The sequence below is a fragment of the Palaemon carinicauda genome, chromosome 4 (genome assembly GCF_036898095.1).
Source record: "Palaemon carinicauda isolate YSFRI2023 chromosome 4, ASM3689809v2, whole genome shotgun sequence".
In the NCBI taxonomy this organism is placed as follows: domain Eukaryota; kingdom Metazoa; phylum Arthropoda; class Malacostraca; order Decapoda; family Palaemonidae; genus Palaemon; species Palaemon carinicauda.
The window spans coordinates 99,820,679-99,834,791 of NC_090728.1; positions in this window are offsets into that span (position 1 = coordinate 99,820,679).

A 14,113-nucleotide genomic window follows, 5' to 3' on the forward strand; every position below is an offset into this window, starting at 1 on the left:
TTAAGCCTTATCTGGGGTGTCAGGAATATTCAGGCTTTTAAGAGATTTTCCAGGGACTATTTTAATCTATGAAGAAACATATTTAAAGAGCAAAAATCATAACAACATTATATACTTTTTAATATAATACAAAATGTACATAGACAAACCGAAAAAAAAAAAAATGGTTTTCAGCATATTTTTCTTTGGTAACGAACTCTTCATAGGAAAAAAATAACAAATCTATGGGTAAATGTTTCATATAATAAATTCCACATTACATAAATGACTTAGCCTACTTGCATACTGCCTGTATCAAATGTACTCATTTAAGATAAATTGAGTCACACTAAGCTAAATTATACTATGTTAGCATAGATGAATGGCTGACTTTATCTTAAAGAAAGGAATCTATATTTGTAAAAAAAAAAGAATTGTATATTTTTTTTTTTTGTTTCAAATTTAAAATTCATGTCAATATCAAATGATTGATCACTTCTGATTCTACATCTTCATCTAAGTCATCATCAAATTCATAATTATCATGATCATCACTTACATTGAAATCATCACACTTTGCTTCGTCTCCTTCCTCCTCTACTAATACAGTCATGAGATCTTTGGAGATGATGTCTCCCTCAAACCATAACGGTTCTAGTTTATTTCTGTCAGAATTTATGTGAAAACTAAACTCTTGAGGAAATGGTAATTTTGGAAATGGTTCATGAACTCTACTTACGATGCACACCTGGTAATTATCTCCTTCACACGCTGCACAAGAAATATTTTGCATGGGGAAACTTTGCAAAGATCAAAAGTGACTGCTGGCCGTATACTCGTAACTATGGTTGATCCCCTTGGGTTGATCCACTGAGTTCCTTGCTTGGCCTTTATTTGTCGGGCTTCATTAACGTTCTTTATTCTCTAACCAAAACCAAACAAATGGCATGAAAATTCAATTCATTTCATAACATTCAAGTCAACAAGAACCCATTGCTTCCCTACTTCATCAAAAATATCAATGGACTTTGAATTTTGGCTCAATTGAGAGTTTGATTGATCGTATCCTTCCGCTGCCCTTGAATGCTCAAGTACAATCTGCACCAGTAACGCCATGAAGTTACAGAAGGGCTACAAAGTGGCCTTGATAAAAAAAAAAAGAAAAAAAAATGTCAACTAGTTGATATTGATGAGTCGTTCTCCCATATTTAGGAGGATGGTGACTGAGAAAGATTTAGCATTATAAAGAATGAAAATAAAAAAATATCATTATCCTTTGCCCTAACTCTCACCGTATTGATGTGTGGTAGTTTGGTCTCAATGTAGAATGTAAATGATATAAATGACATGCCTGTTGTCAGTTGCTCCACGGGTGGAATATGCTTCAGGTAAGGTAATGATACTTTTTTGTCATATCAGAGCCTCAGTGTCGATGTAGTAGACCCATGAAATATTTCTTTTTGTCATCATTTGTGAGAAATTTTTTCCAGTCTATGGGACGGTGAATATTCAGCTCATCAATTATGCACCTACCACCACAGCCTGTTCGGTCTAGCTCGGCCGATTTGGGAGAGATGAGTTTGTCAGCACATGTGCCTGTGCTAAATATTGTCTTGGCCGCAGTATGTTTATCCTGGAAAATACAATAGGATATAGTTTACATTGTAGGGGCTACCTCTTTCATATTAAAGGAGGAACTCCCATCCTAATTTGAAGCACATTCATTTTATGGAGGAACTTTCCATTTTCAATATTTTTGATTAGTTAATTCATTCCTTCATCTTTTTTTTTTTTCTTTTTTTATATAAAGTATCCAATAGCTGTTGCTATGGAATATGGAGTTGGAAACGGGATAGGACATAAGGTCAATAATGCTAACATGTCTCTCTTGTTGCTGTGTTTTGATATATACTTTGAAAGTTAACCCAGTTCTTGACTTGTATTGGATTTCTTTCTTTGTTGTTATAATCCTCTTTGAAACAGTTCTGAACGACGTTGTTTTAAACTTTTTTTTGTTGAGGGGTTCGAATAATGGTAAATTTTTTTTACAAGGCAGTCGTTTAGGAAGTTTTCTTACTGTGATTGGCCTTTACTTAATGCGTTTAGCACATCATGTCGTATTTTTTCAGACAGTGATGCTCTCGAGGATAAACATGTCCAAAACTGCGAAATTTCAAGTTGACATGAGTTGATAAAACTCTAAATTGCTTTAATTGTTCGTAGCACCTGTTTCATAGGTGAGAAAAGTACCAATTAGCATGATATGTCTTTTGTACTTTTCTGGCTCACTCCATATCAGAGGGAAGTTTTTTATGCAAATATATGCATCAAATGTTGTAATTGTGTAATCTTGTCCTACTTTGGTTGATGTTTCTTGACTGCACCTCAAACATTCTTGAATTGTTTTGAGGTCCGTAATTGCTTCATTAATCATTGGATGATGCCCAATAGTTGTGATACAGTTTGGAGTATTGCCAGTACTAGACAGATCCCGATAATGCAGGGATAAATGGATCCTCAAAGTGTACATGACAAGCAACAGTCTTGGAAAAATCAGAATCTTGTAAATCTATAGATTCGACGCCGAAATTTTCAGCACAGTTGAGGGCTCCACGAGTGTTGGTTCTGCCCGTTTTTTTTGGTAGTATGGTGCAAACTTCTAAACTGAACTTTTGAATCTTCTCTGCTTTTTCTTCGGTGTAGTTTCAGAGGACCTAACATTGTTACGAGATATCAAAGAAGATCTAGCACTTTTATGAGCTATTAAATGGATCTAGCAGTGCTTTCACCCATTAAGATGAGCTATGGCTGTTTGGCCCTTTAAGAGGACCAGTTAGAGTTTTGAAACATTTAAGTGGACATAGCAAAGTTTGGACATATTTATAGAACTTAGCGATGATTTTGAGTCATCAAGATAACTTAACACTGTTTTGATAAAGGACCTAGTACTGTTTTCCCATTTTAAGAGGAGCTAGTGCTGCTTTTCCACTTCAGGAGCTGTTTTTACACACTAAGAGGACTGTTTTGATACAGTGAGAGGTCCTAGCACAGTTTTGCCACATTAAGAGGAACTAGCAATGTTTTGATGCATTAATAGGAGCTAATACTGCGTTGCCATTTTAAGAGGACCTAGCACTGTTTTCACAAATTAGGAGGACTTAACACTGTTTTCACACATTAAGACAAACTAACACTGTTGATACATAAAGAGGACCTAGCACAGGTCGCAGTTATTACGAGCACCTCACACTGCTTTGGTCCATTAAGGGAACCTAGCACTATTTTGACACATTAAGAACCCCTAAAAAATGCTTTGACACTGAAAGACATAACACTACTTTAGCACATTACGAGTGCCTAGCACACTTTTGACATTAAAAAGAGCTAGGCTGTTTTGTTTTGTCACATGAGACCTTAGCACCTTTTCAGCACATTAGGACCTTGCATTGCTTTGGCAAATTTAGGAGAACATAACACCTATGGCACATTAAAAAGACTTAGTCTTATTTCAACACATTAAGAGGGCGTAGCACTCTTTTAACTCATTAAAGAGACTTTGCACTCTTTTGACCTATTCAGATATACTTCCACTGTTCGGGCATTCTGAGTCCGTAGTATGTTTTAGACGCTAGGAACTAAGGCCATATCACTCCTAAAATTTGTTATTCTTAGTTGATGACAAACGTGACTAACAAACAACAGATGAAAGAACCCACTATACACAGAGGTAGGAAGATATGTCAACATTCTCTCTCTCTCTCTCTCTCTCTCTCTCTCTCTCTCTCTCTCTCTCTCTCTCTCTCTCTCTGATTTGTTCAATAATGTGAATATATATATATATATATATATATATATATATATATATATATATATATATATATATATATATATATATATATATATATATATATATAAATATATATATATATATATATATATATATTTTTTTTTTTTTTTTTGGGGGGGGGGGGGGGGCTCAGGCCATGTCGTCCTGATGGAAGTTCCTTCAACAGTAGCTTCCTAGGTTATATTTGACTACAGTGATATATCCCAGAGAATTTACCAAAGGTATACAGAATTCTAACTCCTGGAGCGAATATCCCTTAAAATTGGATATCGCGTAATCAGAGGACGTGTTCTTGACACGTTTCATAGCTATCTACACCCCTAATAGCGTTTCTGCTTCGAGGGGGAAAAAGTGGCAAGAATATAGGAGAGTCGTTAAAGAGACAACGCTCTCGATACTCCTACTGTACTGTAAATAGTGCGCCGAATCACCACCAAGCCATTCTTTCTCTTGTAGCTTCGTTGACCGGTGTTATCTCTCGCTATTTTGGAGTTATTTGTCGCTATGATGTCTTCACCAGCCTCATCAGCTTCTGGAAAGTTAAGTAATATCTTTGAATTATGTAAATGTAAGCTCTTGCCAGTTTTACTCTTTGGTTGAGATCGTAATTAACGTAACAAGAGCTGTTGCCAGCCGGATGGTGTCATGAACACGGTCGTTCTTCCTGTACATCTAGTTAGCCAGAATGACTTTCCCTGCATTATTTGCTTTAATAACTTTAGTTATTTAGTATTTTAGCTAGGGATTTTTATATTATGTCATTGTTGTCGTGGCTTTGGCTATTTATGTTCAAGCCTCACGAGTGCTAGGCTTCCTAGCCTAGGCACCTACACACTTCATGCATGATATAACCTTCCTGGTAAAGTTTTATTGAAGCTCAGGCAATATTTTATACAATTAAGATATTACTGCATAAAGTTTCCTCTTCCAAGATAGTATACTAAAGAGTTTCGGTGAACGCTTCTCTATGCTCCTAGACTTACTAGCCTAGGGGCTTTAGTATACTTTCATACATGTCCCCAATTGCTCTTGTATTGTCTTCTAAGGTGAGGTTGATGCCTCCTATACCTTTTAAGTCGATACCAATCTCTTGGCGAGATTTAAGAGCAATTCCCCTTCCCTCTGATAAGCCTAGGGTACCCTCAGTTAGCTTTGCTGTGAACTGAGTTCTGGCAAAGTTTACTGGGGTGTTTCGTTTCTTTCTCTTAACCACTGAGTCGGTTTTTGAGTTAGAACGGGACATCAGAGTAAAGTCTGTGTTAGGCATCTTACTGTCTCGGTGAAATGATTTCCCAAGTCAAGTTAAGTTGTCTATACAGGAGGCTAGGCCTCCCTAGACCATACGTGGAGGTTTTTGTTTTACAATACCTCCTTCCTCGGTCTAGCAGACAGTCCTGTGCTAGTGATCTTAGACCGAAGAAATAATTTCTTCATTGTCTAAGATACCTGGTACGAGATTCTGTTCTCTTGCGAGATTGTGTCCTATGGCCGCTTTCTCACTTGACTAACCCAACCGGGGGAAATGATTTCCCCTACTTGAGGTTACCTTATGAGATCAAAATCCTTTAAGTTGGGTAATGCCTTCGGGTATTACCTTACTTATAGGACTTTTCCCCCTTCTCGCTGTCTCTTTTGTGTTGGATGAACCATCACCCTCACTGGCCGTCATTCTATATTTGACCCTAAGGGTAATCTATAGGACTGGCCTGAGGTTCCCTGTCTGCTGCCGGCCGGGCCGGCTGCCGGCAGGTACCCTCATAATCATTAGAGTGTTCTTCAGTCCTCCCTTGGACTGCCTTCCATAGCCCATATGGATGGGATATGGTTGGGTGGAAGCCCGAATTTAATTCTCCCTTCCACTTGAACCCACATTCGGGATGTAGGCCGGCAAGGCTGAGCCTTTGCCTTCCTCCTTCCTCTCTCTTTTTCTCTACCTTTCCTTATACTTGGCCGGCCGCCGGCAGCTTATAGCTGTCGGCGGCCATGTTGGTTGTCTGTCGGCCGGCAGTTACTATGCTGCCACTTGCCGGGGGTGTCGCTGAGCGATAACCCAACGGCATTAAACATACTATGACCAGTGGCCGGCAACTAAGTTGTCGGCCGGCAGTCGGCCACCCAAAGTATAGATCTGAAGACAGTAACTGCCTTCAATAGCCCAGAATAGGCCGGCATATGTAGGCAAGGCTGGCATATGTCGGCAAGGCTGGCATATGTCGGCAAGGCCGGCATATGCCGGCAGGCCCAGCATATGTCAGCAGGCCCGGCATGTGCCGGCAGGCCCGGCATATGCCGGCAGGCCCGGTAGGTCTGGCGGCGGTACTGTAGCCCAAAAAAATTTTTTCCGACCTACAAGGTGCTTCATGGGCAGCCTATTGTGAGGCCATCACATATAAGAGAATGATCCTCTCTACCACTTAATGGTTATCAACCATTAATTTACCCCCAATATTGAACCTGGGACATTGTGTTAAGAAGACACTTTATATCAAAGGATATTATCTTCCCATGCAAAATTCATTAAGAATTTATTGTTCAATATTGGAGGAGGTCATAGCAATGGGCTGGACAGGAAACACAAGTAGGTGTCTTTCCTATCTTCTAGATTACTCTATCCAAGCTAATATTTAAAAAAAAAGAAAAAAAAATATGTATGCTGAAATCTGAGAATTTCACCGAATACTTATATGCTTTCTTTCTTTACAGGAGGAGCATCCCGAGTGTGGGAACAGTTTTTGCAGGGTCCGTAGCAAGAACTTCTACGGCCATGACGTGTGCAGGGCCCATGCTCACTATGCAGTCACCAAGGGGGCTCTCAAATACTGGGACCCACAGGTATGTACCGTTTGTGACAAACTGGTAAAAGAGGCTTTTGATGATCAAAAGTCGACTGAGTCAAGGGATGCAGCAAGGGACACGCTGCAAAAATGGGTCAGGGGTTTTCAGAAGAACACCTCTGGCCCATACCTTCCTAATGAGAGGATGAGGGACTGTCTTTTCCCTAGGGCTTCTGCAAATGCAATCATTCCCCAGGCTCAACCCGAGATTCCCCTAGTACAGATTCCGATGGAATCTGTTGTTTCGGACGCCTTGAAGGGCATCCATTTAGATGACAACATGTCGGTTGTCTCAGAGGAGACTGAGAACAATCTCCTACTGGAAGAACTGGAGCAGGAGGATGACGTACCTCCTGAGGCTGAAGTCGATAAGACCGAAACTATTTCGGTATCTTCAGCCACGGTGACTGAGCCGGTGCTTTCGACTTCATCTACTGCACCCCAGCTAGATTCCATCACGAGTACGTTGCACTCACTGCTGTCTATGGTGCAGGACATTCAGAAGAAATCGTCTGAGAAAGAAGCTTCTCTTCGGACGGAAATGCATCAGCTGGTTGCAACACGTTTAGCCCCGAAGAAGCTAAACGTCAAGGATCTCCCTGCTTTCTTTGACGTTAACCCTTGGAGATATGCAGAGCATATGCCAATGTCGGGGGGAAGGTCTTCCTCTCGGAGAAACTGGGCACTGTCCCAGTAGAGGAAATTGAGTTTTGGCCCAGCAAAGCGGCCTACCCGGACTGCTATGTCCGTCTAAGGACGGAACCTGCATCCAAGGAGGAAACAGAGCCGAAGGAGATGATTGTCCTCGAACTCTCTAAGGCTCAGGCCTTATATACAACCACCTTGAAAGAGAGGGCCTTTACTAGTTCCAAGGTGCCGGCTCTTAGCAAAAAGCACCCGTCCTTTATTGCTGACCCCAAACGTGCCTTCCCCTTTATGGACAAAGGGTTTAAAAGGCACCCTTAAAGGCAGTTGAAGCAGAAAAACCTTGCCCTACACTGGATGAGTGTAGACCCTTTTCCCTTGCTTTTCCATCAGATGATAAAGACTGGAAGGATGCTCATAACACCTTCACAGTTGGGAAGCTGGAGGCAGATATTGCTGGACGACAGTTCGGCGAAAACTTCCCGAAGCTGTCAGAGTCTCTCCTGCCCAGGGAACAAGAGACTAAAGAACGTCTAGCTGCTTCCATGTCTCTGCAGACTGGCTTAGAGACTATGGCAAGCATCCCGGACACCCCAGATATGTACATGGTCTTCGTCAAATCTCATTTGGCGACAGTTACCAAGGACTTGTACAACTTTATCAAAGCCCGAAGGACTTGTAGAGAGTTCGTGTTTGCCTCGGCTGCGGTGAAACACGAACCAAGGATGCTCATAGCCTCCAATATCTGGGGAAAAGACCTCTTCCCAAGCGAAGTGGTCAAAGAGGTCATGGACAAAGTCACTACGGAGAGCAGGAATCTCCTCTCCAAGTGGGGCTTGTCCTCAAAAAGAAAATCTTCCGCTGACGAGGGTCCCCAGCCGAAGAATAAATCAAATTGACCAAGAGTGCCCTCTCGGCCTAGAAAACAGCAACAGCTTCCCGTGGCCACAGTGCCCCAGACGGTCGCACATCCAACCCCCACCTTCCAAATGGTGCCCCAAACTCTGGCGACCCAATCGCCGGTGTTCACCCCAGTCTTTGACAGCCAATCGACGACTTTTAGGCCTAAGTCTCGAGGTTCCTTTCGAGGATCCTCTAGACGCCCCTTCAGAGGTAGGGGTAACAAAGGTGGACGTGGCCATGGAGGCAAGTCCTTCAACCAGCACTCCAAGTGAGATGCTACCGGTAGGAGGGAGACTTCTCCTCTTCCGGGATCGTTGGACCTTTGATTCCTGGGCCCACAGCCTAATCAAGAACGGACTAGGGTGGAGTTGGAGCTCAACTCCACCAAACTTTCCTCAATTCTTCCAGCACTCAACCCCCATTCTGGAAGAATATGTTCAGGAACTCCTGAACAAAAGAGTTATATGGAAGGCAAAGTCAATCAGATTCCAAGGAAGGCTATTTTGTGTTCCGAAGAAGGATTTGGAAAAGCTCAGAGTCATTCTGGATTTATCACCACTCAACAAGTTCATAGTGAACCATAAATTCAGAATGCTGACGCTTCAACACATAAGGACCCTTTTGCCCAAACGGGCATACACAGTCTCCATAGACATGACGGATGCGTACTGGCATGTTCCAATCAACCGTCAAGTTTCCCCCACCTAGGGTTCAAATTACAGAAAAGAAAGTACGTTTTCAGAGCCATGCCCTTTGGTCTAAACATAGCCCCAAGGGTATTCACCAAGCTCGCGAATACAGTCATTCATCAACTACGCCTAAAGGGGATCCAGGTACTAGCCTACCTGTACGACTGGCTGGTGTAGCCAGCATCCGAGGAAGAGTGCAGGCAAGCCTCCAAGCAAGTGATCCAGTTCCTGGAACACTTAGGATTCAAGATCAACTTGGAAAAGTCTCGTCTATCTCCAGCTTAAAAGTTCCAGTGGCTTGGCGTCCACTGGGATTTACAGTCACACTGCCTTTCCATTCCATCAAAGAAGAGGAAAGAGATAGAAGGATCTGTCAAGAGACTTCTTCAGTCCGACAGGATATCAAGAAGGCAACAGGAGAGAGTGTTGGGGTCCCTCCAGTTTGCCTCATTGACAGATCCAATATTGAAAGCTCAATTAAAAGATTCATCAGGAGTTTGGAGAAACTACGCATCAAACGCTCGAACAGATCTACAAAGACCGATTCCAAATCGTCTGCGATCACTACTCAAACCATGGTCGGAAGCCAAGAACCTGAAGAGCAAGGCACCTCTGAAATCACCTCCATCGGCAGTCACCGTTCACACGGACGCCTCAAAAGAGGGGTAGGGAGGTCACTCTCATCATCGGAGAGTCCAGGGAACCTGGTCTCCCCTCTTCAATACCTTCCACATCAATTTTCTGGAAGCCATGGCAGTTCTTTTCTCTCTGAAGAAACTGGAACTTCGCTGCTCAATCCACATCCGTCTGGTTCTAGACAGCGTAGTTGTAATGAGATGCCTAAATCAACAAGGCTCGAGATCGCCTCACATAAATCAAGTGATACTGCCCATCCTCCGTCTAGCGAAGAAGAAGAGATGGCACTTATCAGCAGTCCACCTTCAAGGGTTCCGCAATGTGACAGCGGACGCTCTATCCAGGGTCAACCCGATAGAGTCAGAATGGTCCCTAGACGCAAAATCATTCTCCTTCATATTACGCAAAGTCCCAGGACTGCAGATAGATCTCTTCGCAACGAGCGACAACAAGAAGCTACCCCGGTATGTAGCCCCGTACGAGGATCCTCTGGCAGAAGCGACAGAAGCAATGTCCATAGATTGGAACAGATGGTCCAAGATCTACCTGTTCCCTCCAACCAACCTTCTGCTGAAAGTCCTCGACAAACTGAGATCCTTTCGAGGGATAGCAGAAATAGTGGCCCACAAGTGGCCCAACGGTGTTTGGTTCCCTTTGATAACGGAACTACGCCTGAAGCTGATCCCGTTGCCGGACCCAGTTCTGACTCAGCAAGGGCAGAAATTGACTGCCTCAGCTTCATCAGAGAAAACCCAGAACCTTCATCTCATGATTTTCTCGCCCTAGCGGTCAAGAAACGGTTCGGGATTTCTAGGGACAGTATTAACTTCTTAGAAGAATACAAGTCAAAGTCAACAAGAAGACAATATGAGTCTTCCTGGAAGAAATGGGTGGCTTTTGTCAAGGCAAAGAAACCTAAGGAGATTTCTACGGATTTCTGCTTGTCCTTCTTCATCCATCTTCATGAACAAGGTTTAGCAGCCAACACGATTACTACATGTAAATCTGCCCTAGCCAGACCAATACTATATGCCTTCCAGGTAGACTTTTCTAATGAAATCTTCTACAAGATTCCATAAGCCTGCGCTAAACTTTGGCCCTCAGCTCCTCCAAAGCCCATTTCATGGACTTTGGATAAGGTTCTTCACTTAGCATCAACTCTGAACAATGAGGATTGCTTGCTGAAAGACTTGACTCAAAAGGTGATATTCTTATTTGCACTAGCCTCAGGAGCCAGAGTTAGCGAAATAGTTGCCCTCTCGAGGGATGATGGCCACACTCAGTTCACAGACACCGGAGAACTGAACCTCTTTCCGGACCCAAGGTTTCTCGCCAAGAACGAGCTGCCTACAAAGAGATGGGGTCCCTGGAGAATCTGCCCTCTGAAGGAAGAAGCATCCCTCTGCCCAGTGGAATACCTAAAGGTCTATCTTCGTAGAACTTCAGACTTTAAGGGAGGTCAGCTTTTCAGGGGAGAGACGTCTCGTTCAACATTATCCTTGAAACAGTTAAGGGCGAAAATCACCTATTTTATACGCAGAGCAGATCTAGACAGTACACCCGCAGGTCATGATCCGAGAAAAGTTGCCTCATCTCTGAATTTCTTTCAGACGATGTCGTTTGGAAGCCTTCGTGCTTATACTGGATGGAAGTCATCCAGAGTTTTTCTTCAAATATTATGCGAAGCAATTACAGGAAATAAAATTTCATGTGGTGGTGGCAGGCAGTGTTATAAAACCTGCTGCTTGATTACTGCGAAGAACAGTGCACTAATTGGGACTTTTAGTGAAGGATGTACATGATAGACTCATAAGACATATCATGCTGAGTACTGTATTCAGTGAAAACACTATAGATTTTTCTCTCTACACAGGTGACATTAAGCATAATAGACTGACACAAGTGCCAGGCATACTTATATGCACAGTGTTCCTAGTAACAACAGAATACATGGTGAAATTTTATATTTCCTTTAGAGTGGCTAATGTTTTCCTTTCATGTGAAACTTATTTTAATTCTGTTATTACTATTTATGCCTGAGCTGAAAAAACGGATTCTGAAGCGAAGCGAAAAATCTATTTTTGGGTGAGGTAGCCATGTCGTCCTGATGGACCCACCCTCTTTTTGACAAAAGGATAATGAATCCCTTCCTATGGTACTGTATCTGGAACACCTACAAAGCTACAAAGAATGGCTTGGTAGCGCCTCGTGGTGGCGATTCGGCGCACTATTTACAGTACAGTAGGAGTGTCGAGAGCGTTGTCTCTTTAACGACTCTCCTATATTCTTGCCACTTCTTTCCCCTCGAAGCGGAAATGCTATTAGGGGTGTAGATAGCTATGAGACGTGTCAAGAATACGTCCTCTGATTACGCGATATCCAATTTAAAGGGATATTCGCTCCAGGAGTTACAATTCTGGATACCTTTGGTAAATTCTCTGGGATATATCACTGTAGTCAAATATAGCCTAGGAAGCTACTAATGAAGGAACTTCCATCAGCAGACATAGCTACCTCACCCAAAAATAGATTTTTTGCTTCACTTCAAAATCCGTTATATATATGTGTATATATATATATATATATATATTATATATATATATATATATATGCGTGTGGGTTTGTTTATAAGTATATGTAAAATATACATATATATATCCACCATATATGAATACGTATATATATATATATATATATATATATCCTCTTGTGAGGATACCTTTAAGGTGGTGAAACAGTTTGTGTATCGCCATTATCAATAAAGTTGTACCACCAATAAAAGGCTGGTCTGCTGTGAAACATCAAATGAAAATTTTCCACTATCACCATTCTACATTGGTTAATGTGTTGGCGATAACTAGCCAAAACCCAGACATGAAATGAACTGTTTAAGGCTTTTGTCCTACAGTGGACTAGAAAACGCTATATTAGTTGTTGATATGTCTGTAGTGTATTGGGATCTAATTTCAGGAGAATAACCTCATCTGCATATACAACGAGCTTGTTTTCTGGGCCAAACCTCATTAATAAGAAAAACTTCAGATAATATGGTAGTGACAGAAACTGGGTGGCAATCAGTAGGCTAGAGCTACACATTCCCAATTTTACAATAGTTATAATATTATATATATATATATATATATAAATGTATATATATATATATATATATATTATATATATGTGTGTGTAATTATCTCTCTCTCTCTCTCTCTCTCTCTCTCTCTCTCTCCATATATAAATTTATATATACATATATATATATATATATATATATGTATATATATATACTTATCAATCTATCTATCTATCTATCTATCTATCTATATATATATATATATATATATATTACGACTAGCAAATTACACACACTCATGAGCTCTAAACTCACCTGTATATTTTTACAAAAATCTGTTATACTTGAAAAATACCCGAGCTGTGAGAATATTATGCGACACATATACAGCAATATATAAAAACACTATTAAAAAAAACCTCTTACTTTTATTTTTAGTCAAGGATACGAGCAAAGCTCTGTCAAGTAATAATGGTGATCGATATAATACATTCATTACAAAGAAAATATATATATATATATATATATATATATATTCCATTAAAATTTACAACGCTAATGCAAAAAAGATTAGCACCAAAATTAAATTACTCGAAATAATAATGCTGAACAAAACCTTAGAATATGACAAGAAAATATTTCTCTATGAAAATTATACAATCACTTGTTCCACTAGAAATTAATTTATAGAAATATTTAATTTTTATGATAATGAAAATAGTTAACCATTTTACACTAATGATGAAACCCTTAAGTAAATTTATATAAAAGTAACTTTCGGATCACACGAGGTAACCGAACAGTTAAACCAAAATAAATACACGTTAATGTTTTAATCTAACCTCACAGGGCCAGTTACAGAAATTTATGTTAAACAAGTATTTATGTTAATACAATAAAATGGAAATAATATTCAATTGCTTCATCAACGTTTGAACACACTGCACAAGATATGTGTGGGATAGAAATCATTAATCACGTTTAAGAGGGCTCTTAAAAAGGTACACGCTGGATCTCTTCTGCTGCTTATGTTGACCTAGGGGCATATATATATATATATATATATGTATATATATACATATATATATATATATTTATATATATATATATATATATATGTATATATATATATATATATATATTGACTTAATACTTCTAGATGATTCTAGTAGATCATTCTTATAGCTTGGAGGCAAGGCCTAGCAACGTAAAGTAGCCAACTAAGAAAATTGAACAGGGCAACAAGAAGAGTACACTTATTTCTAGAAATTCCATGTACTTTCTAACCACGTGGAAAATATAAGAATTGCTCGATCTCTCGTAAACAGTACGTAATACTTCGTATTATTACCTCATGTGTGATACAGCATACCTAAAACGAGTTCACATAAAACTTTGCAACAAAATGCGGGAAATAAAAAAGTTAATTCTTAAAAATAACATAAATTTACATACACTCACTTGAATGATAAATATAATTAAATGAGCAACGAAAGTCTAACGTAAT